Here is a 24,789-nt window from a genome sequence, read left to right as displayed (position 1 = left end):
TACTAGACATAAAAACTAAACAAACCAAAGAGAGTTATCCATACATGAAGTAAATGTAAGTCTAATAGATACAATGCATGTCCTGAAATGTGATCAAATAGGAGGGTCGTCAGCTGAAGGAGGTGACGGAGGTCGCTCAGGTACATGCAATGCTCGAAGAATCTCCTCTTAGAGAGTAGTCAATCCAGAGGTCATCCCAGCCCGTAGTGTATGGAAACCGTCCAAGATCAATTGTCATGTCTATGCAGAAGACTCCTCGAGATGAGCGAGTCTATCCTCGATAGATAAGGAAGTGGAAGGCTGGGCTGACATCGATGGCTGGGCTGAAGTCGATGGTTGTGATAGATCGAGAGGAACCCTGAACCTCTCAATATCAGTGAAATCTAGCCACTTATCTATGGCAGCTGGAATGACTCCCTCGGCTGGAGCAGCAGCACCCTCAACTGGAGCAGCAGGCTGCTCATCCTCGGCTGGATCTGTCGGTGGCGGCCCACCTCTCCATGCAAGAACCCCTTGAGCGGTGATATCTATATGTGCTAACCTAAGATGACGCTGGTCAATCTCGTCATAAGGTCTAAGGGAGGTAACCGTCCCCTGAGTTGTATCTATCTCTAATGTTGAGAAGATGTAAGTCAGAACATGACAGTAAGGCATATGGACTACACGGGACGTAATGAGACTGGTCGTATGAATGATGTTATAAAACATGTGTAATGCTATGTCTATATCAAAATGCTGACATAATGCATACAGAAAGAAGGAATGAGAGGGATGCATCTTCAGGATGTCCTGAGATGTGATGGGCAAAATGCATGTAGTCAGGACTCTATACATAATGTAGTCCTGGACCCTAAGAGAAAGTGACCTGAAGTCAGAAACTACAGGTGGACTCTCACCCTATAAAAATACTCATAGAGTGTATCTAAAGTAATGTGGGAGTAGGGCTCACCATATGGCAGATCCCTACTAGGGTAGCATAAAAAAGGGCATGTAGAGGGTCTAAGAGCTAGACTCGTACGTATCATGGTAGGAGTAAATTGAAGATCCTTTCCACCAACTCTGGTGGAATAGATCAGGTCACCAACACTTTCAAGGTTGTTGTAGAACTGAGCACACAAGTCTTGATTTACTGCATTACTGTAGTAAATCAATTTATCAAGCTGAAAGTGCTCAATCATTTGTACCACAGGCTGACAATATCTAGCAAAAAATATCCTAATTAAATATCTACACTTAATTGGAGAATATGAATGCTCAATGAAATCAACCTTATGTCACTCAATGGGGAACCTCAAATCAATGGACAAGGTAGTACCAGAGGTAGACGCAACATTACGTCATTTCCTAATTTTTTAAACAATACACAAAAATAATAGCAAAACAAGCACAACAAACACATATAGAATTATTTAAGGTGGATTGGGGTATACCTAGGAGGCATTGTGAGGCTTAGAGGGAAGAGACTCGGGTTAAAGGCACCTCGGTTGGGAGAAATTGTTCGTTGTTCGCGTGAGAACTCACATGAGAATGGCAAGAAATGGCGAACAAAGAGGTATCTATTCGCTGAAAAATTACATGTTGAGGGCACCTTCCACTACCTTGAAGGTGCCCTAAAGGTGTATTTAAGGCGCCTTGAGGTCGATTGGAGGCACCTCAAACGCGCTGGCTGGAAATCTCCCACCGCTCTCGAGGCCGCCTCCTTTGTGTTGGAGGCACCTTCAAGAGGTGCTTTGCCGCATCATTTAGGTCAATTAATTTAATTATGTTAATTTCAATATTTAAGTTAATTAGTTAAGTTAATTAAATAAAGTTAATTAAATAGTTAAATTGATTAATTAGGTTTGATATTAATTAAGTTGTTAAGTTTAATTTATTAGATAAATTTAGTTTAATTGTCAATTTTATTAAGTTGATTAAGTTAATTAAGTTGATTTATTAAGTTGACTAAGTTGATTAATTTAATTAAGTTGATTTATTAAGTTAATTAATTTAAATTAAGTTGATTAAGTTAATTAAGTTAAATTAAGTTCATTAAGTTAAGTTTAGGTTTAAGTAAATTTGACTAAGTTCAACCTAGATCCATCTCACTAAATTCTATGTTATCAATCAGGGAACCTTATGTATTTTTGTGAGATGGTTATCTTTAATTTAAATTATATCTAAGTATTAATTTATATTTGAGTTAGACTTAAGTTTTCCAATTAGTCAATTAAATACACAGTTCAAAAATTGGCTCCTAGGTTGTGGTGAGGCACTAGGCCTTCTTGTATATGGGATCATCCACCACTTCTAGACAAAGCCTTTTAAAGAAATTATATATTTAATTTTATTTTTGAACCACCTAGGTTTAACTAAACAAGTGTAAATTATGCCTAGGTCCATAATCTATCCTAATCTAATCATGTATTTATACAGAAAAGAAAAGAACAATCATCAAACAATTCTATTTGTTAATAAAGATAGTTTTTCTATTGGCTCCCCCAGGATATAGCCTCGATATGCTCTATCAAGGTAATAGATTTGATCCTTGGGGACCCAATATTGACCAAGTTGGACTTAAGTACTCATGCTTGGACTACCTTTCTATTTGGTCTGTTAACATGTGATAGATAAGACCGATATTTTCTTTTAGTTTTAAATTCTAATCCAGATTGATTGTATACGGCCTCCTATTTTCTAAGAATCAAGTCAAGATTCTTGGAACCCAGTATAAACCGTTTCAATGCTATCGTTAAATCCTTAACTTGAGTTTTAGGCTGGAATTCTATTCCTCAAGCTTTTGAACTTGAGTTGAGGTTCCAGTCTGAATCGGGTCAATCAAGGATTCAGAGGCAGTCACTTCTTTAAGGATTGTTACCTCCTTTAGAAGTGATTTGATCTGAATGTTAGAATTACCTAATTTATGCATCAAATAATTTACTAAGTTGTATAATCAATAAGTACTTACAGAGGGGTTAGGCCCTTCGAAAATGGATACGGATACGTGGCTTCTCTCGGACTCAGCTTCAGACTCATCCTCGCTTCCGGATTCATTGACTTGGTCCCGGGTCGTCATTGCAAGAAAACTCGTCTGTTCGAGCTCTTCATCATCAGACTCTTCTGAAGAAGACTCATCCCAGGTCGCCTTCAGGGCTTTCTTCTTTCGTTGCTTCTTCGTATCCTTTTGATTCAGATAATTTTCTTTGATATGCCCCTTTTGATTGCATCCGTAGCAGGTAACTTTGAATTTCATCTTTGAACTTAGTTGGGTCTTCTTAGACTGGATCACCTTCTTGATGTCCTTCTTGTTGAATCCCTTCTTCTTTTTATAGAGCTTTCTTACCAAGTTGACGAGTTTGGCCGTGAGCTCATCGTCGTCATCGTCTAAATCTGGTTCTTCTTCTAACTCTGGTTTGATTCTGCGTCTGGGTTTTGGTTCGCATGCTCTGCTTGTACCTGCAATCAAAGCTATACCCTTCTCGATCGATTGAGCGTTAACTTGTTCATGCAATTCAATTTCAGCAAATAGTTCATCTAGTTTAATTAAGGATAGATCCTTAGAAACCTTGTAAGCATCTACCATGGATGCCCACAAGGTGTTCCTCGGAAAAATATTTACGACATACCTTAGGATGTCGCCGTTCTCCACTTTCTGTCTGATTGCATGGAGCCCATTTAGCAGATCTTGTATTCAAGCATGGAGCTGGCTGGCCGTCTCACCTTCCTGCATTTTAATATTATATAATTTATTAAGCAATAAGTCATGCCTACTTACCTTCGTGTCGGACGTTCCCTCGTGCAACTCAATCAGCTTTTGTCACAGTTCTTTGGCACTCAAGAACGGGCCGACGTGGTTTAGCTCCTCCTTGGTTAGGCCACACTGAAGTGTACAGGTTGCTTTGGCGTTCGCTTCTACCTTCTTTATGATCGTATTGCATCCCAGTTCTCACACGAAATCGGTTTGCCAGTGCCGTCAGTTGGAAGTTCCAGACCGATTTTGATAATTGATATGGGTTATGTTGAGTCTACCCATGATAGCAAAGAGGAAACAGGAGAATAAACCAAAGAAGGTGTAACAAGGCACTCAGGGAGTAAAAACCGACTAAGCAGAAGAGATCGACCGAGCACACGAGTTCGGCAGGCCAAGATAGGTCACACAGGAATAGCTGGTTGAATATAAAGGTACTTAGTCTTATAGTAGATCGAACATATTACGCTCGGTAGGTGAGAACCAAACGAGCAGAAGAGATCGACTGAGCACATGAGTTCGGTAGGCCGACACAGGCTGAGAGGGAACAGTTGGTCGAGTATAAAAATACTTAGTCTTACCATAAACAGATCATAACACGCCCGACCAAGTGAAACCAGACCGAGCGATAGTGCCCATTTATACCCGGCAGGATAAGACCGGCGAGAACATATGGTCGACTGAGTGAAACCCGACCAAGCGACAGTGCTCATTTAAGCCCGGTAGGATAAGACTGGTTGAGAAGATATGGTCGACCGAGTGAAACCCAACCAAGCGACAGTGCTCGTTTACATCCGGCAAGATAAAATCGGTCGAGAACATATGGTCGATCGAGTGACAGTGCCCGTTTACGCCCGGCAGGATAAGACCGGTCGAGAACATATGGTTGACCGAGCGAAACCCGACCAAGCGACGGTGCTCATTTACGCCCAGCAGGATAAGACTGGTCGAGAACATATGGTTGACTGAGCGAAACCTGACCAAGCGATAGTGCTCGTTTACACCCGGCAGGATAAAATCGGTCGAGAACATATGGTCGACCTGTTAGTTAGAGCCCTAGAGCCAATCATTTGATGATTGTTGTATGAACTCGTTGTATCATATTCTTGTATATAAATAAAGGTATTTGTTTTGGTTATTATACTTACTTGTATTGGTGCCAAATAACTAAGTATAATAGCGTCCTTGAGTAGAAGGTTCTTACCTATATCAATCGATTGGTTGAATCGATAGTGAGATGATATAGGGAACACTACTCTTAATCATTCCTAGTCGAGTATTAACATTCAGGGATAATGTTAATGCGACGAGACTAGCATGTAGGTCAACTCGATGACTTGATCTCATGAGTCATGGATATAGAGATATCACGTTGACACATGGGTATGCATTGGAGAATGTATACTGAATGACCCGCCATGAGAAAGTATCATGGATCGTTATATGAGTGTCATATACTTTCTCATGTGGCTATTAGTATGACTACTAGTCCTTGGACCTGAAGTCACCATGGATCACTACATAAGGAGTTACGTACTTTGGCTTCGTCAAACGTCACCCTTAACTGGGTGGACTATAAAGGCGATTACTGGATATGTAACAAATTATGCAGAGGGATGTGAGTGATGTAGATGGGATCTATCCCTCCTATATGACGGGAGCGACATCGATATTCCTGATAGAGTGAGACCACGAAGTGCATGGCCATGCCCAAATGAGTCAATATGAGATATTGAGCTCATTTGATTGAGTAAATCTACTTGGAGTTCAAGATTTAGAATGATTAGAGGATGACACAGTCTATGCCTCATATTGATCAATCTAGATATCTAGGATAGAAGGACAATGTCATATATTGTGAGGAGTCACAATTAGTAGTCACAAGGTGATGTTGGATCTCAACATTCTTGTAACTGGGGTAGTAATGATGTGTTGCTAGATACCGCTCATTACTTATGCTTCTAAATGGGTTTAGAAGCATTACCAACATTACAAGAACCTATAGGGTCACACACAAAGGACAATTAGATGGAGATTAGGTTCATATGATGAACCAAGAGGATTAGATTCATGTGATGAATCAAATTGGATTAAGAGTAATCCTAATTGAACTAATTGAGTTGGACTCAATTCGATTCATGTGTTCAATGAGTCTAATTTAGATTATGACTCATTGAATCAATTTAATTAAATGAATTAGATCCATTATATTAAATTACCTTAAATCAAATGGTTGGATTTGATCAACCATGGGAGTTATAATGTCAAGTTTGACTTGACTTGAGAGGAAGATGAAAAGTCAATTTTGACTTGACTATATGCCACCTCATTTGTGAGTTAGCATTAAGTGGCCAATAATGGTGTTACACATCATTAAGTTTAGCACATGTGTGTGCCACCTCATGGAGGTTACAAATCTCCTCTTTAATGGCCATATTAAATGAGAAAGGAGGTTACACTCCTTAATGTGGCCGACCACTTATGGTGGAATGAATGGGTTAATTTTCATTCAAGCCAATTCATTCCTTCTTCTTCATCATCTCATCTTCTTGCTCTCCCTCTCCTCCTCTTTGCCGTGACTGACCTAAGGTGCTAGCACACCTTTGTTTAGTCTTCTCCACCTAGTTTGTTCGTGTGGATACGCATAGAGAATTGTACACTTGACGATCTAGAGATCCGGCGAACCTTTAGACGAGCGGGATTGCAAAGGGCTTCGCATCAAGGGTAAAATCTTTCAACCATGTAGTTCTAGTGTAGATCTAGAGGTAAGAAACTCGTACACATAAAATTTTGTTTTATTTTACTTCGCACGGATCCGGTGGCATGGGAATCGGGGTTTCCGCAACGCAAAATAGCAGTTTTTGCAACCCGAAAAAGTGGTTTTTGATAACCATGATTTAGCTATATTATTTTAATTCATAATGCATGCTTTTGATGGTTTATTCATAGCCTAATCTCACATTTACATTACATTTCATAAATTGCATGTGATCTTGGACTTAATTGCAATTTAGCATATTTTCATGGGATTTGATGCTAATATTTGTTTATTATTTTGTAGGCATCAAAAGGGTCATGGACCCGATCAAATCAAACCGCATTTGGGCTCAAATCAAGGGCTTAATGAGGCGATTAAACCTTGGAGCATTATGAACCGTCCATTGAAGATTGGAGAGATCTGAGCCATCCATCAAGCATCTGGTCCATCCGACCTAATGAGGAGCAGATCTCGTCCATTGACGAAGATCCAGGAAGTTTGATCCAGATCAGAGACGATCCAACCGTTGATCCAGCCCAAATCAATCTGGACCATCCGATCAATTTTGAGGAGATTTAAAAACCCCGAGAAGCTACAGTACCCAGTGAGCTCGGCGTTCGCGATTTCTTCCACTGTAGCAGCTTCTCCTCCACCGCAACGCCGCAGCCTCCAATTCCTCGATCCAGATCCGTGAGCTAGATTTCTTCGATGATGACGATCATTAGCTGTCGGCGTTCATCTTCCGGTGATCAGAGAGCTTGAGGGAGGTTTCCCGAACGGCGATTTGGGTTCTGTTTCATCGCCGTGATTCCGATTGTGGAGGTCTCCCAATCAGCGATCTTCGCATCCACCAGAGCTTAGAGGGAGGTCTCCTGAGAGCTACTGGACCTTTTCCGATCTCCATTCCGCAGCCAAACTGTGTTGATTTGGCCATTCGATCTGGTTTGCAACTTCACAGAACTTGGGCTCTGTTTCTTCGGCAAGTGAGGTTATCAGAGGGACGTGAGCTGAATGGAGGTTTCCTGGAACTATGACCGTTCCCTAGTAATAGATGGAAGCTCAGAGATTATTTGTTGAGTGTTTGAATGGAGGTTTCCGAGAGCACATCTGGTGACAGCAGATTGAGGAAGTTTTGTTCCGGATTTGATTTAAGGGATGTTTAGGGTTTTAGTTTCCTTAACTTTGTCTTTGAATTGTCCATGAATTTGCTCAGATCATCAGATCTGATTTTGTTCCTTTCCATTTCATTTTGTTTGAATCTCAATTGTAATTCTATTATTGTTTTCTTACTTGCAATCTGATTCCTTTAGATTTTTGTAATTTAAAACCCATGTTCAATTTCAAAATTAATTTGCAATTAGTTTTGGTTTCAAATTAGAGTTCTGATTTACATTAGTTATTTAATTTTGGTTATTTAGTTAGCTAACATTGTGTTCAAAATTGAATCTATGGTTGATGTGATGAGGATAAACTTGTGAATGCTTAAATTGAGATTTTTGGTTGTGGTCATCTGTTCAATGCATCTATGATTGAGAATTTGAGCTTAATGATTGAATTTAGTGTGAGTGAGGATTGGATGATACTTCGATTTTACAAGTTTAGTTGAAATCTTGAGTATACTTATTACTTGTTATCTTTGCTCTATGTACCGGAATAGTTATGACTGAGAAGGAATTCAAATGTTGAATGCTAACTTTAGCTTATTGATTGTTACCTATATTGTATGTTGAAGATCATGTGAAGTGATTGGATAATTTGTTAATGGAAGAATTCGATTTAATGATACTAAATTGATCCTAATGTGTTGAGATGAAGTGGAAAATGTTTGGATAAGAAACACATTTCTTTGAGTCATTTTAAATTGTTCTAGTGTACTTTTGGGGTTTAGTTGTACTCAAGTTAAATTAGATTTTTGATTGGAACCAATTCTAGAATGCACACACATATTAGTTATCCTTGGAAAAATATGACTTGTGGCGCCTTACTACACGAGTAGTCTTTATGTTCAGTGAGTTTCCAATCTTTATTAATTTGATGTGCCACGTGACATGAAAATGGCTAATACCAATCATCTCATCTTCTTGCTCTCCCTCTCCTCCTCTTTGCCGTGACTGACCTAAGGTGCTAGAACACCTTTGTTTAGTCTTCTCCACCTAGTTTGTTCGTGTGGATACGCATAGAGGATCGTACACTTGACGATCTCGAGATCCGGCGAACCTTTGGACGAGCGGGATTGCGAAGGGCCTCGCATCAAGGGTAAAATCTTTCAACCATGTAGTTCTAGTGTAGATCTAGAGGTAAGAAACTCGTACACATAAAATTTTGTTTTATTTTACTTCGCACAGATCCGGTGGCATGGGAATCAGGGTTTCCGCAACGCAAAAAAGTGGTTTTTACGGTCCGAAAATCCCAACAGTGGTATCAGAGCCACGTGCGAAGCGTGTACGAGTTTAGTTTTTTGTTTTATGACAAAAATTCAGTTCTGTAACTTTATGTAATTTTATGATTTTTATGGTTTTTATGGGTATTTTTCTCGTAGAAGCGAAGCACAAGTGTTTAGACACTTGTAGGCTTCGACTACCTAGAAGATTTTTCTGAAAGGGCAAGGTTTCGCCCCAAATCATTTTGAGACAACGGGCTAAGGCACTGTAGGATCACTTAGGAACACTCGTGATGGTTATATCACGGGTAGGGGTATTGCCCCTGACCCCGCAAGGGGCTTCATTCCGTGATTGCGCCCGAAAATCGCCGCTGGGAATTTTTACTCATAAAAATTGTAAAAATAGTAGTAAAAATTACATAAAATTATTGAAATTATATAATTTAGAATTATGTGTTATATTATGATAGTCATGGCCCAAAAGACCCAATTTGATTGGAAAGATTGTGTTGTAATTCATAATATGACCTGCGTGCCATTTTGTGTGTTTGCGCGTGTTGTACTTGATTCACGACCTGCGCGTCGTGCCTTTATCTATTTATTCTTGTTGTAAATTAGTTTAAACTCGAATGTAACTTGAGTTTCACCATTGTAATTTACAAAATTGGAGCAGTGGAAGGTCCACTCGAGACGGAGTTACGAGGAGGGCGCGAGCAACACAAGGTGGTCAAAGGAAGGAGCTTGAGAAGCTTTTGACCTTAGGTTAACCATCCGATCTTCTCATTGGCTTGAGAAGATCGTAGTAGGGCCATGACTAATCATAAAATATTTAATTAATTGCTTGTGTGTGTATATGTGATGCATGCTAGATTAAGTAATTAATTAGTGCCTTAACGGTTAGATCAGATCTAAATCGTGTACAAGATGCACCCTTAACGATTAGATTAGATCTAAATCACGTATATGATACATATCGTCAATTAGATTAGATCTAAATCGCGTCGACTCTAAAATGCCTACCATGTCGTGATACCTATCACTACCTCGATCACATGTTGTTGTTGAATCTGCCAAAGCAGAGCAACACATATTATCTTGGTAGGGTACGGAGGGACAATCTTGGTCTAGCCTATCAACGCATGGGTGAGTAAAACTCAATTAGATTGAGTATAACTAGTTAAATCAAGTTTAACTATAGGCATTTATCCAATAGTTGGAAGATAGGACAAAATCACGTTTATATTAACTCTTGGGCGTATTAACCAAAGCTAACTCGAGTTTTAATATAAATGCGGATCTTGATCCTATAAACAAGAGTTGCATAGAGATGTAATCGGTAATTAGTTACCTACCGATCATACTAAGTCTTGGGCGATTGAGCCAAAGCTAACTCAAGGCCTAGTATGATGTGAATCTTGTCCCACATGAATTATAGAATTCAGTGGAAGCATCGTTTAATTAAAGGCCTAATTAAATGATTACTAGAATATGATGTTTATTTATTTTCTGCAATTTCTATTGTAGATTGCCATGACGTCAAACACAAACACCTTCTCTCTGCGTTCTGTCCTTGACAAGGACAAGCTTAACGGAGAAAATTTCCTGGACTGGTACAGGAATATGAGAATAGTTCTCACCCAAGAACGTAAACTGTACGTTCTGGAGCAGCCCATTCCGGAGGCTCCTCCTGCTAATGCCACGCGAGTTGACAAAGATGCTTATAAGAAACATCAAGATGATACATTAGATGTGTCCTGTCTTATGCTCACAACCATGAACTCTGAGCTTCAGAAACAACATGAGTTAATGGGTGCTTATGATATGGTTGAACATCTTCGTCAACTATATCAAGGACAAGCGCGGCACGAGAGATTTGAGATCTCTAGGGCACTATTTCAGTGCAAGATGTCAGATGGGGCTCCCGTAGGTTTATATGTACTCAAGATGATTGGGTACATAGATAATCTACAGAGGTTGGGATTCCCACTTAGTCAAGAGCAGGCCATTGACCTTATCTTGCAGTCTTTTCCAGAGAGCTATAGTCAGTTTGTCATGAACTACAACATGAACGAAATTGACAAGCCACTACCCAAACTGCTTACTATGTTACGAACTACTGAGCTCAACCTTAAGAAGGTTAAGCCCAACTCTATTCTGATGGTTTAGAAACACAAGGGCAAAGGCAAGCCTAAAGGCAAGGGAAAGTCCCAAGCCAAAGGCAAGGGTAAAGCACTGAAGCCTAAAGGACGGGTCGCCAAGGATGCTACCTGCTTCCACTGCGGTCAGACCGGGCACTGGAAGAGGAACTGCAAGGTGTACCTGGAAGATCTTAAGAAGAAGAGAAGTGAGACTTCCACTTCAGGTATATATGTTATAGAAGTCAATCTATCTATTTCTTCATCATGGGTATTAGATACCGGATGTGCTTCTCACATTTGTAGTAATGTGCAGGTGCTGAGAAATAGCAGGGCATTGATGAAGGGCGAGGTGGACCTACGTGTAGGCAATGGAGCACGGGTTGCTGCTGTTGCTGTAGGGACTTATTTTCTATCTCTGTCCTCTGGGCTTGTACTAGAGTTGGATGATTGTTGTTATGTGCCTACTTTGACTAAGAACATAATTTCAGTTTCTTGTTTGGACCAGAAAGGTTTTTCATTTATAATAAAGAACAAATGTTGTTCAGTTTATTTAAATGATATGTTCTATTGTAGTGCACCTCTAATAAACGGACTCTATATTCTAGACCTTGAGAGCCCTATCTATAACATAAATACCAAGAGGTTCAAGTCAAATGACATGAACCCAACCTATCTCTGGCACTGTCGCTTAGGTCATATAAATGACAAATGCTTATCCCAGCTCCATAAAGATGGTTTGCTGGACTCATTTGATTTTGAATCATATGAGACATGCGAGTCATGCCTTCTAGGCAAGATGACCAAGACTCCCTTTAGTGGACATAGTGAGAGAGCGACTGACTTGTTAGATCTTATACATAGTGATGTATGTGGCCCTTTCAATGTCGCTGCTAGAGGTGGTTATAGGTATTTCATTACATTTACTGATGACTTCAGTAGGTATGGTTATATGTACTTGATGACACATAAATCTGAATCCTTTGAAAAGTTCAAAGAATTCAAGAATGAAGTACAGAACCAGCTTGACAAGAGTATTAAGATACTTCAATCAGATCGAGGTGGAGAATACCTTAGCCATGAGTTTCATGACTATCTAGCTGAGTGTGGGATTCTATCCCAACTCACTCCTCCTGGAACACCACAGTAGAATGGTGTATCCGAAAGGAGGAATCGTACCCTATTAGATATAGTACTGTCTATGATGAGTCACACAGATCTTCCTACATCACTTTGGGGTTATGCTCTAGACACAGCAGCCTTCATTCTCAAACGAGTTCCATCTAAGGCTGTAATAAAGACACCATATAAGATATGGACTGGAAGAGATGCCTAGGTGTCTTTTATGAGGATTTGGGGTTGTGAGGCTTACGTTAGACGTCAAGTCTCAGATAAATTGGGACCCAAATCTGACAAGTGTTATTTTATTGGATATCCCAAGGAAACGAAGGGATATTACTTCTACATTCCCAGTCAACACAAGATAGTTATGGCTATGACTGGGGTATTTCTGAAAGGGATTTTGTTTCTAGAAAGACTAGTGGGAGTACGTTCGATCTTAAAGAAGTTCAAGATGCGAACAATAGCACTGCAGCCTCGATGGAAGTTGAACTGGAACCACAAAGTGTTGTGGATGAGGTTGTTCCACAAGGAGTTGAGGAACAACAACCAGTTCAAGTAGACAAACCTCTTCGCATGTCTGATAGGATACGTCGTCGGCCTAAGAGATACTCATTTTTCTTGTCTAACCATGATGACGTTGTGCTCATAGAGGATGAGCCCACCTCCTATCAGGAAGCTGTGATGAGACCAGATTCCAAGAAATGGCTAGAGGTCATGAGATCCGAGATGGAATCCATGTACACTAACCAAGTATGGACTTTAGTTAATCCACCAGAGGGTGTAAAACCCATAGGGTGTAAGTGGGTCTTTAAGAGAAAGACTGACATGGATGAACTTATCTATAAGGGTCGCTTGGTAGCTAAAGGTTTCAAGCAGATTCATGGTATTGACTATGATGAAACCTTTTCTCCAGTAGCGATGTTTAAGTCCATTCGGATCATGCTTGCTATTGCAGCATACCATGAATATGAGATATGGCAGATGTTGGTCGCTACTCGGAAAACCTAGAGGTTCCACTGTACAAAAATTTTGTACAAAGATCTGAACCTTTTCCTAGCTACCATGTGTTCTTTTAAATTAAATTTTGGATCGCCTGCGGAACTTAACACGTTTGATCCAAAACTTAATCTATTTGTTCTTTTAGGTTTGATTTGGATCTCCTGCGAAACTTAACACGTTTGATCCAAATCACCTAAGTTATTAATTCCATTAAATATTAATTTCCATAATTGGTTTCCAGTACTGACGTGGCGAGGCACATGGCCTTCTTGGATATGGGAGCAACCACCACCGACTAGACAAAACCTTTTATGGAAAGCTAATATTTAATTTCCTAAAATAACTTTAGGTCAACCGAAAAGAACAATCAAATCACAAGGAAAAGAAAAATAAAAGAACACTATATCGAAAACAAATTCGAAACACTAAAATCATATGCCTCTTGTATTTGGTATTATTTCCAAAAATAACTAGTATGATGCGGAAAGGAAAAATACTAATTATACCTTTTAGAAAGACCTCTTGATCTTCTACCGTATTCCTCTTCTAACCTCGGACGTTGTGTGGGCAACGATCTTCCGAGATGAGAACCACCAAGCCATTTTGTTGGATCTCAACATTCTTGTAACTTTGGTAGTAATGATGTGTTGCTAGATACCGCTCATTACTTATACTTCTAAATGAGTTTAGAAGCATTACCAACATTACAAGAACCTATAGGGTCACACACAAAGGACAATTAGATGGAGATTAGGTTCATATAATGAACCAAGAGGATTAGATTCATGTGATGAATCAAATTGGATTAAGAGTAATCCTAATTGAACTAATTGAGTTGGACTCAATTTGATTCATGTGTTCAATGAGTCTAATTTAGATTATGATTCATTGAATCAATTTAATTAAATGAATTAGATCCATTATATTAAATTGCCTTGAATCAAATGGTTGGATTTGATTAACCATGGGAGTTATAATGTCAAGTTTGACTTGACTTGAGAGGAAGATGAAGAGTCAAGTTTGACTTGACTATATGCCACCTCATTTGTGAGTTGGCATTAAGTGGCCAATAATGGTGTTACACATCATTAAGTTTTGCACATGTGTGTGCCACCTCATGGAGGTTACAAATCTCCTCTTTAATGGCCACATTAAATGAGAAAGGAGGTTACACTCCTTAATGTGGCCGACCACTTATGGTGGAATGAATGGGTTAATTTTCATTCAAGCCAATTCATTCCTTCTTCTTCATCATCTCATCTTCTTGCTCTCCCTCTCCTCCTCTTTGCCGTGACTGACCTAAGGTGCTAGTACACCTTTGTTTAGTCTTCTCCACCTAGTTTGTTCGTGTGGATACGCATAGAGAATTGTACACTTGACGATCTCGAGATCCGACGAACCTTTGGACGAGCGGGATTGCGAAGGGCTTCGCATCAAGGGTAAAATCTTTCAACCATGTAGTTCTAGTGTAGATCTAGAGGTAAGAAACTCGTACACATAAAATTTTGTTTTATTTTACTTCGCACGGATCCGGTGGCATGGGAATCGGGGTTTCCGCTGTTGGATCGAGACGCGCTATAGGGGGGGCTGAATAGCGCTCGTGGCTATTTCGCGTTTTTCAGATTCGTAAAATCGTACGAGTAATAAAAGCAGCGGAATAAAATCACAGAAGACACGAAGATTTACTTCGTTTGGAGCCTAGGTCGACTCCTACTCGAAGGCCCGCGATCCTTGATCGCTTTCCGTGGGCAACAACTATATCGCGTAAAATCTTTTACAACTTTAAATACAAGTGCTGAAAATATAAACAATATACCGACAATTTATAGAAGATGAAAACTGGTCGCCAATCGTCGGAGCAGCAGAGTGTAGTCGAAGCGTTCGGAGTAGCACAGGTTCTTTTGTTTGTGTTCAGTTTGAGATTGATGTTGAAGCTGCACCTCGAGGCCTCCTTTTATAGCCTCTGCAAGTCTGATCTAGATCCCCAAGTCTCGGGATCAGATTTGACCCGAAGCGGATCGGTCGACCGATCCCCTGTTCGGTCGACCGATCAGGCGATCTTCTCCCATCCAATCAGCCCGATCCACTCGCTCCGCTGGTCAAACTCTATCCCTGCGTTCGGTCGACCGATCCCAGCATTCGGTCGACCGATCCCAGTGTTCGGTCGACCGATCCCAGCGTTCGGTCGACCGATCAGTCTCCTCTGACTCGCTCACCTTGGCCTGATCAAGACGCCACCTGTACCAGGTTTGGTCGACCGATCCTGAGGTTCAATCGACCGATCCCTGGTCGAGCCCGGTCCAACTTCTGGTGAACTGATCAGGTAGCTTGGAGGTTCGGTCGACCGATCCCTAGGTTCAGTCGACCGATCCCGGTCAGTACTAACCCTGCACACAAATGTTAGTTTCCTGCAAAACAGAGTTAGAACACAAAAAGATAATGTATATAAATGAATTTGACAGTCACCCGACTGTCCGGGTCTGACTTCTGGTTTCCAACCGGAAACTCTAGGTCGACCCGACGCCTACTGTTCCCTCGTCAGGGGAACGCGTCCTCACCTACTCCTCTAAGGAGATTTTACCTGTTGCCAGTACGATCCTCCAGATCGACTGGACTTTTGCTTAGCGTCCATTGCTTCCGGTCTTCATGCTGGATGTCCGGTCCTCAACCCATCCAGACTTCCACCTGGTTCACAACACCAGGATTTTAACCTAGGGTTACCACCCCCTAGGATTTTGCCCAAAGCTCCGGCCCATCAAGACTTCCCGCATAGGGTTACCACCCTCTATGACCTAGGGTTACCGCCCCTAGGGTTTTCCCTTTGCTTAACCGCAGCTAGGACTTTTCTTCACCTAGGGTTACCATCCCCTAGGGTTTTCACCTGCCTAACCGTAGTTAGGACTTTCTTGAAACACTCAATTAAGTACGTTAGATAACAATTAAACTTAACTTTGAATCTCTTTGCCATTATCAAAACTAAGGTTCGATCGTTGGATGCTTTCTGCACCAACAATCTCCCCCTTTTTGATTATGGCAACCGAAATTCAAAGTTAAGTAAAATGCAATAAGGGAAAACAGAAATGAGTACAGTGTTGGTTGCTACTCGGAAAACCTAGAGGTTCCACTGTACAAAAATTTTGTACAAAGGTCTGAACCTTTTCCTAGATACCATGTGTTCTTTTAAATTAAATTTTGGATCGCTTGCGGAACTTAACATGTTTGATCCAAAACTTAATCTATTTGTTCTTTTTGGTTTAGACTTGGATCTCCTGCGGAACTTAACACGTTCGACCCAAATCACCTTAAGTTATTAATACATAAAATATTAATTTCCATAATTGGTTCCCAGTACTGACGTGAGGAGACACATGGCCTTCTTGGATATGGGAGCAACCACCACCGACTAGACAAAACCTTTTATAGAAAGTTAATATTTAATTTCCTAAAATAAATTTAGGTTAACCGAAAAGAATAATCAAATCACAAGGGAAAATAAAACTTAAGAACACTACATCGAAAATAAATTCGAAATACTAAAATCGTATGCCTCTTGTATTTGGTATTATTTCCATAAATAACTAGTATGATGCGGAAAAAGAAAAAACTACTAGTTATACCTTCTAGAAAGACCTCTTGATCTTCTACCGTATTCCTCTTCTAACCTCGGACGTTGTGTGGGCAACGATCTTCCGAGATGAGAAACCACCAACCACCTTCTTCTCCTCCTAGCTAGGTTCGGCCACAACAAGGAAGCTTCACCAAGGATGAAGATTAAAACACCAACCAAGCTCCAAGAGATACTAGCTTTCTCTCCTTCTTCTTCTTCTTCTCCAAGTAGTATCCGGCCACCACAAAAGCTCCAAGCCAAGAGAAAGGTTCGGCCACCACAAAGAAGAAGAGGGGAAGAGAGGTTGGCCGACCACCACCACCATGCTCCAAGGGATGAAAGCTTTCTCTCCTTCTTCTTCTTCCTCTCCGAGTAGTATCCGGCCACCACAAGAACTCCAAGGGAGATGAAGGATTCATCCACCACAAGAGGAAGAGAAGGAAAGGATGTTGGCCGGCCACAATCACCAAGGAAACAAGAAGAGAAAATAATAAGAGGTTCTTTTCATGAAGGCACCCTTACCCCTTCTTTTATATTCCTTGGCCTTGGCAAATTAGGAAATTTAATTAAAATAAAATTTCCTTAATTTCCTTGATATGATTTAATTGAGAAAAATAAAATAAAATTTCCCCAATCATCATGTCATGGCCGGCCACATCAATGGGGAGCAATTTAGGAAATTTTTCGCCAAGAAAAATTAAAGTTTCCTAATTTGCTTCCGGAAAAAATTTTAAAATAAAATTTTTCATAATAATCCCTTCATGATTGATTAAAAAGAATTTCCATAATTTGAATTTTTACCATGTGAATAATTTTAAAGAGAAAACAAAATATCTCTTCAATCTACAAATAAGGAAAGAGATTCATTCTCTCTCCTTTAATCTTTTGTAGATTCTTTTTAAAAGAGATATTTTAATTTTAATTCTCTCCAATAAATTATATCTTTCACATGAGAAAAATAAAAATTAAAATTCCTTTTAATTTAATGGGGGCCGGCCACCTAAGCTTGGGTTCAAGCTAGGGCCGGCCACCCATGAATCAAGGCTTGGCCGGCCCTAGCTTGAACCACAAGCTAGCTTGGCCGACCCCCTTATCATGGGTATGAAGGTGGGTACAGGTGGGTATAGTACTCTATAATTAAGAGGCTACGATAGGGACCGAGAGGAGGAATTGGTTTTGGTCTCCCGATAAAATTAAGCATCCCGTGTTCGCCCCGAACACACAACTTAATTTTATCAATGATAATTCATTCCACTAGAGAACTATCATTGAACTACCGCACCAATCCCAAATTATATTTTTGGGCTCCTTCTTATTATGAGTGTGTTAGTCTCCCTGTGTTTAAGATATCGAATGTCCACTAATTAAGTGAGTTACTGACAACTCATTTAATTAATATCTTAGTCCAAGAATAGTACCACTCAACCTTATCATCATCTCGGACTAAGTCCACCTGCAGGGTTTAACATGATAATCTTTATGAGCTCATCTTGGGGATATTATCAACCTAGTATCTCTAGGACACAGTTTCCTTCTATAATCAACAACACACACTATAAGTGATATCATTTCCCAACTTATCGGGTTTATTGATTCATCGAACTAAATCTCACCCATTGATAAATTAAAGAAATAAATATCAAATATATGTGCTTGTTATTATATTAGGATTAAGAGCACACACTTCCATAATAACTGAGGTCATTGTTTCTTTATAAAGTCAGTATAAAAGAAACGACCTCTAATAGTCCTACTCAATACACTCTAAGTGTACTAGTGTAATTATATAGTTAAGATAAACTAATACCTAATTACACTACGACCTTCCAATGGTTTGTTCCTTTCCATCTTGGTCGTGAGCTACTATTTATAATTTATAAGAAACCGATAACATGATCTTCTATGTGTGACACACACACCATGTTATCTACAATATAAATTAATTTGAACAACTACATTTATCATAAATGTAGACATTTGACCAATGTGATTCTTATTTCTAGATAAATGTTTATACCAAAAGCTAGGCTTTTAGTATACATCCTAACAATCTCCCACTTATACTAAAAGACTAAGCTGCTATATCTGCTGCCATACATCTGATTCCTAACCCTTCAATATGCCCATCAAAAGCTCTTGCCTTAAGGACCTTAGTGAAAGGATCTATAGATCATTACCTGATGCAATCTAGGCGACAACAACTTCTCCTCGTTTATACGATTTCTCGTATTGGGTGGTACTTGCGCTCTATTGTGTTTACTTGCCTTATAGACTTATGGTTTCTTCGAGTTTGCTACTGGACCAATATTATTGCAATAAATTGTAATAATTTTTGGACAAACTAGAAATCATATCTAAGTCTATCTTGAGGTTATTGAGTCATTCAGCTTTTATGGATACCTTAGAGGTTTGCCATATACTAAGCTTCTATGGTGGAGTCCAGAAAAACACAAATGTTTATCACTCTTCCATAGTTATGACTTTACCTCCTAAAGTAAACACAAAACCCCGAGGTTAACTTATTATTGTCCTTATCCGATTGGAAGTCAAAATTCATGCAACCCAAAGGGACCAAAATAGCTGCCTTGTAAACTAGCATATAATTCTCTAGTGCCTCTAAGGTACTTCAATATATACTTTACTGCAGACTAATGTTCTTGTCTAGGGTTACTTTGATATCTGCTAACCATGCCCACGGCAAAACAGATATCCTATCTCGTACACAGCATTGCATACATTAGGCTTCCCAGAGCCGAAGCATAAGGAACTGCCTTCATGTCCTTTATCTCTTTTAATGTCTTCGGAGACATCTCTTTAGATAAAGCTACTCCATGCCTAAAAGGTAAGAAACCTTTCTTAGAGTTCTGCATGCTTAAAACGAGCAAGGATTTTTCTGATATATGAAGCTTGGGATAAGTAAAAAATATTCTTTTCTTGCGATCCCTTATTACTTTGATCTCAAGAATATATACATTCTCCCAAGTCCTTTATATCAAATTGTTTGGACAACCATACCTTTACTTCTGACAACATTTTGATATTATTTCTAACTACCAAAAATGTTATCTACGTATAGTACAAAAAAATACCACCACGTTTCCATCACACCTTTTGTATACACAAGAGTTATCCAGTTACTAAATAAATCCATAGGTCTGGATTTACTTTGACAAACCGGATGTTCCAAGACCTTGAAGCTTTGCCTCAGTCCATAGACTGATTAAGCTTGCACACAAGATGCTTTTAACCCTTTGTAATGAACCCTTCTGGTTGCTTTATATGGATGCTTTCTTCAAGACTTCCATTAAGGAATGCTTTCTTGACATCCACTTGCCAAATAGATAAAAGAATCCGGATAGACTTAAGCATGGCTACCAGTGAAAAAGTTTCCTTTTTCATCAAGCCTTGCTTTGAAAGTTTCTACCTTCCTGTCTATCCCTCTTTGCCTATTATAGACCTTTTTACACCCAAAGGCTTTTACACCATTTGGTGATTCTACAAGCTTCCAGATTTTATTAGAATACATATATTCTAATTCTTTTATTCATTACTCTTTGCCAAGATGCTGCATCTTTATCTTGGAGTGCTTCGTCATATATCCGGAGATCAGGTTCATGTCCTCCAGGGATCGAGTCCAAAAACTCTCCCAAAACATGAATCTTTTTAGGTTGCCTAACAACCCTCCCACTACGACGAGGCAGTTTCTGCAATTGTGTATCATTTGTGATACGTGTTGCAGTTTCCTTGTGATATCTCATCTTGTACAGTTGGTACTAGATTAGACATGTCCTTTATTATTTCTTTAAGAACAAATTTATTTATGGGTACGTGGTTTATTACATAGTCCTTTTCTAAAAATCGGTCATTGATGCTAACAATGATCTTCTGATTTTTAAGACTATAAACCTACTTTCATTTCTCTAGGATAACCCACAATCAAGTGAATTCCTACCCAACTTATCATTATCTCTCTTCAGCATATGTGCTGGACTACCCAAATCTGAATATGCTTCAAAATAGGCGTACGTCTATTCAGCAATTCTATATGAGTGGAGAGTTCTGACTTTGGAAGGTACTATGTTCACTTTCGTTTCCAGAGTTTACCCTTAAAATGAATTTGGTAATAACTCATCATCAATCTACTTATTTCCATAAGAGTCCTATACCTTCCTTTTTCTACACCATTCTGTTGGGGTGTAGCAGGTGCAGTTAGTTGGGATTGAATCCCTACTTCCGATAAGTGACTCCTAAATTCTTCCAAGAGGTACTTGCCACTACGATCTCACCGTAGTGTCTTGATACTTTTACTTTGACGTTTCTCCACATCAGCCTTGTACTCTTTGAACTAATCAAAGCACTTAGACTTGTGGCACATCAAGTAAATGTATCCGTATCTCAAATAGTTGTCTATTAAATAGATGAAATATTTGAAACTACCTATTGTCTGGATAGTCATAGGATCACACAAATCAGAATGAACCAATTCCTATATATCTTTGGCTCCAAACCCCTTAGACTTAAAAGCTTCTTGGTTATTTTTCCTTCCAAGTAAGACTCGCAGGTTGGAAAGATTTCCACTACCAATGAACCCAAGAGTTCATTGATCATTATCCTTTGAATCCTACTCAAGTTAATATAACCTAGCTTTAGATGCCAAAGATATAATTGGTTCATTTCTTGAAGGTTGCCTTGAAGGTTGCTTTCTCTTAAAGTTAGAAGATGTGTTACTAATTTCCATTTGTTGCATCGTGTGAGTTATTGGATTTATAAATTGCCAACCAACATTCCAGAACAGATAACTTCCCTCTTTTTCTTAATAACAACTTTGTTATTAAAAGAGGCAGAATATCAAGTTCTTTGAATAGTTTAGAAACTGAAAACTAGTTCTTTCTAAACTTGGTACGTAAAGACAATTACTCAAAAATCCATGTTTTATTCTTATCAAAAGATAAACATCTCCCACTGCAACAGCTACCACTTTTACAGCAGTGCCCATGTGGACAGTGATTTTCTTTCATATATTTGTCAGGTTTCCTGGAACCCCTGCAATGAATTGCAGACATGATTAATGGCTTCTGTATCTACACTCCAGGTTCTGGTAGATAACACCATTAAACATATTTCAACTAATGAATTAAATACACCTATATTGTTCTTAGTTCTAAGAAGACAGTCTACCTTAATGTCCAAGTTCTATTTCCAATCATTACAATTGGGACTACTAAGTCTTTTCTATAGTATGACAACTAGGGGATTGACAAACATTTTAAATCCTAAGAATCACAAAAATATTTGGTCAAGACCAACATCTCAAAATCCCTATGAATTTTGTATGCCACGATAGTGTGGACGTATACAAATTCTAAAGGAGATTTTATCTATTAATTTTATTATCTTGTCAACCTATGACAAATAAAATTAATAGTTGGTCTATCTTTGATCAAATATTTGGTCAAGACTCTAAATTTAAAATAATATTGATTCCTCTAACAATACTATTTAAATTTACCAACACCTCAAAACACCGTGAATTTTGCATGTCACGTTAGTGTGGACGTATACAAAATCAACATTTGTAAGAGGAGGGTTTTACCCATTAATTATCTTGTCAACCTAACTTTATGACAAATAAAATTATCTCAAACACCGTTAATTTTGTATGCCACGTTAGTGTGGACATATACAAAATCAATCATTTGTAAGAGAGGTTTTAACCCATTAATTTTATTATCTTGTCAACCTAGTTATTTGACAAATTAATAGTTGATTTTCTTCGGTCACACAAATAATAGCAGTGACTCCGATGGGGAGGATACTATTAGACGTGCCTAAGTATATACCATTACTTGACACTAAGTCCATTAATAAGACTATGCCCCTTCCGTTGGGGAAGATCACACGCTCTTAATTAACTTCCTATAGTCATCCAAATGGAAGTTTAATCTAGTGATCCGCAAGCAAGCTCATCCGTTATGGAGGAAGGCACTCAGAGCCAACGCGTAAGCTAGTTGCATCACTTATAAACCAGTAATGGAGACCGTGGAATTTATTTAAAATAAATCCCTCTCCCACTTAGTTATTTAAAGTGAGGAATTTTGCCTATGCTAGTCTACCTAACATACATACTAACAAGCACACACAACACAGCATAAAAAGCAATAAATAGAAAAACTAATTTTCAACTATTATGGCTTTTATCTATTGTTGTCCTCCGTGTGTCGCCAACCCTAGCTGCTGCCATCTTTGGCCACCGCCACCGGGACTAGTTGTCGCATCCATCTTGCTCCTTGTTCCGCTGTGCCTCTGGTCCTCAAAAGGTTCCACGCCTTGCAAGATTCGATCCGCGACATATATAGAACTTTACATTTTCCGATCCTATATTCCTCGAAGGAATGTACATGTAGACTAGATCGAACATAAAATAAATTTACATCCATCGATCCTATATTCCATAAAAAGAATGTACATGTAACTAGATCAAAAAATAAAATCCTAATAAAACTAAATACAGCTCCTGCTGTATTTTATAATACAATCATGCACACACATATAAATGCCCTTGATATGTCCAAGGGTCCAATCACACACATAATAACTAAAAGCCATAATAGTTGGATCCTGCATCCAAAGAGTTAGCACATCCTACTATTATCCTGCCTAAATTATGTATGACATGTGCATAATTATCCTAAATACCAAATACACAGAGGCAAACCCTAGCTCTGATACCAATTGTTCGTTGCTACTCGGAAAACCTAGAGGTTCCACTGTACAAAAATTTTGTACAAAGGTCTGAACCTTTTCCTAGATACCATGTGTTCTTTTAAATTAAATTTTGGATCGCCTGCGAAACTTAACACGTTTGATCCAAAACTTAATCTATTTGTTCTTTTAGGTTTAGACTTGGATCTCCTGCGGAACTTAACACGTTCGACCCAAATCACCTTAAGTTATTAATTCCATTAAATATTAATTTCCATAATTAGTTCCCAGTACTGACGTGGCGAGGCACATGGCCTTCTTGGATATGGGAGCAACCACCACCGACTAGACAAAACCTTTTATAGAAAGTTAATATTTAATTTCCTAAAATAACTTTAGGTTAACCGAAAAGAATAATCAAATCACAAGGGAAAATAAAACTTAAGAACACTACATCGAAAATAAATTCGAAATACTAAAATCGTAAGCCTCTTGTATTTGGTATTATTTCCATAAATAACTAGTATGATGCGGAAAAAGAAAAAACTACTAGTTATACCTTCTAGAAAGACCTCTTGATCTTCTATCGTATTCCTCTTCTAACCTCGGACGTTGTGTGGGCAACGATCTTCCGAGATGAGAAACCACCAACCACCTTCTTCTCCTCCTAGCTAGGTTCGGCCACAACAAGGAAGCTTCACCAAGGATGAAGATTAAAACACCAACCAAGCTCCAAGAGATACTAGCTTTCTCTCCTTCTTCTTCTTCTTCTCCAAGTAGTATCCGGCCACCACAAAAGCTCCAAGCCAAGAGAAAGGTTCGGCCACCACAAAGAAGAAGAGGGGAAGAGAGGTTGGTCGGCCACCACCACCATGCTCCAAGAGATGAAAGCTTTCTCTCCTTCTTCTTCTTCCTCTCCGAGTAGTATCCGACCACCACAAGAACTCCAAGGGAGATGAAGGATTCGGCCACCACAAGAGGAAGAGAAGGAAAGGATGTTGGCCGGCCACAATCACCAAGGAAACGAGAAGAGAAAATAATAAGAGGTTCTTTTCATGAAGGCACCCTTACCCCTTCTTTTATATTCCTTGGCCTTGGCAAATTAGGAAATTTAATTACAATAAAATTTCCTTAATTTCCTTGACATGATTTAATTGAGAAAAATAAAATAAAATTTCCCCAATCATCATGTCATGGCCGGCCACATCAATGGGGAGCAATTTAGGAAATTTTTCGCCAAGAAAAATTAAAGTTTCCTAATTTGCTTCCGGAAAAAATTTTAAAATAAAATTTTTCATAATAATCCCTTCATGGTTGATTAAAAAGAATTTCCATAATTTGAATTTTTATCATGTGAAT

The 24,789-nt window shown here is 39.0% G+C and overlaps 1 pseudogene; it reads left to right on the top strand.

Moving 5' to 3' along the window:
* Positions 1-1,281: 1,281 nt before the first annotated feature.
* The window catches only part of LOC122050188, a 40,282-nt pseudogene continuing 16,774 nt past the window's right edge, over positions 1,282-24,789 (top strand).

This window comes from Zingiber officinale, chromosome 3A (genome assembly GCF_018446385.1).
Source record: "Zingiber officinale cultivar Zhangliang chromosome 3A, Zo_v1.1, whole genome shotgun sequence".
In the NCBI taxonomy this organism is placed as follows: domain Eukaryota; kingdom Viridiplantae; phylum Streptophyta; class Magnoliopsida; order Zingiberales; family Zingiberaceae; genus Zingiber; species Zingiber officinale.
This window is presented reverse-complemented; position numbering and strand designations above follow the sequence as displayed.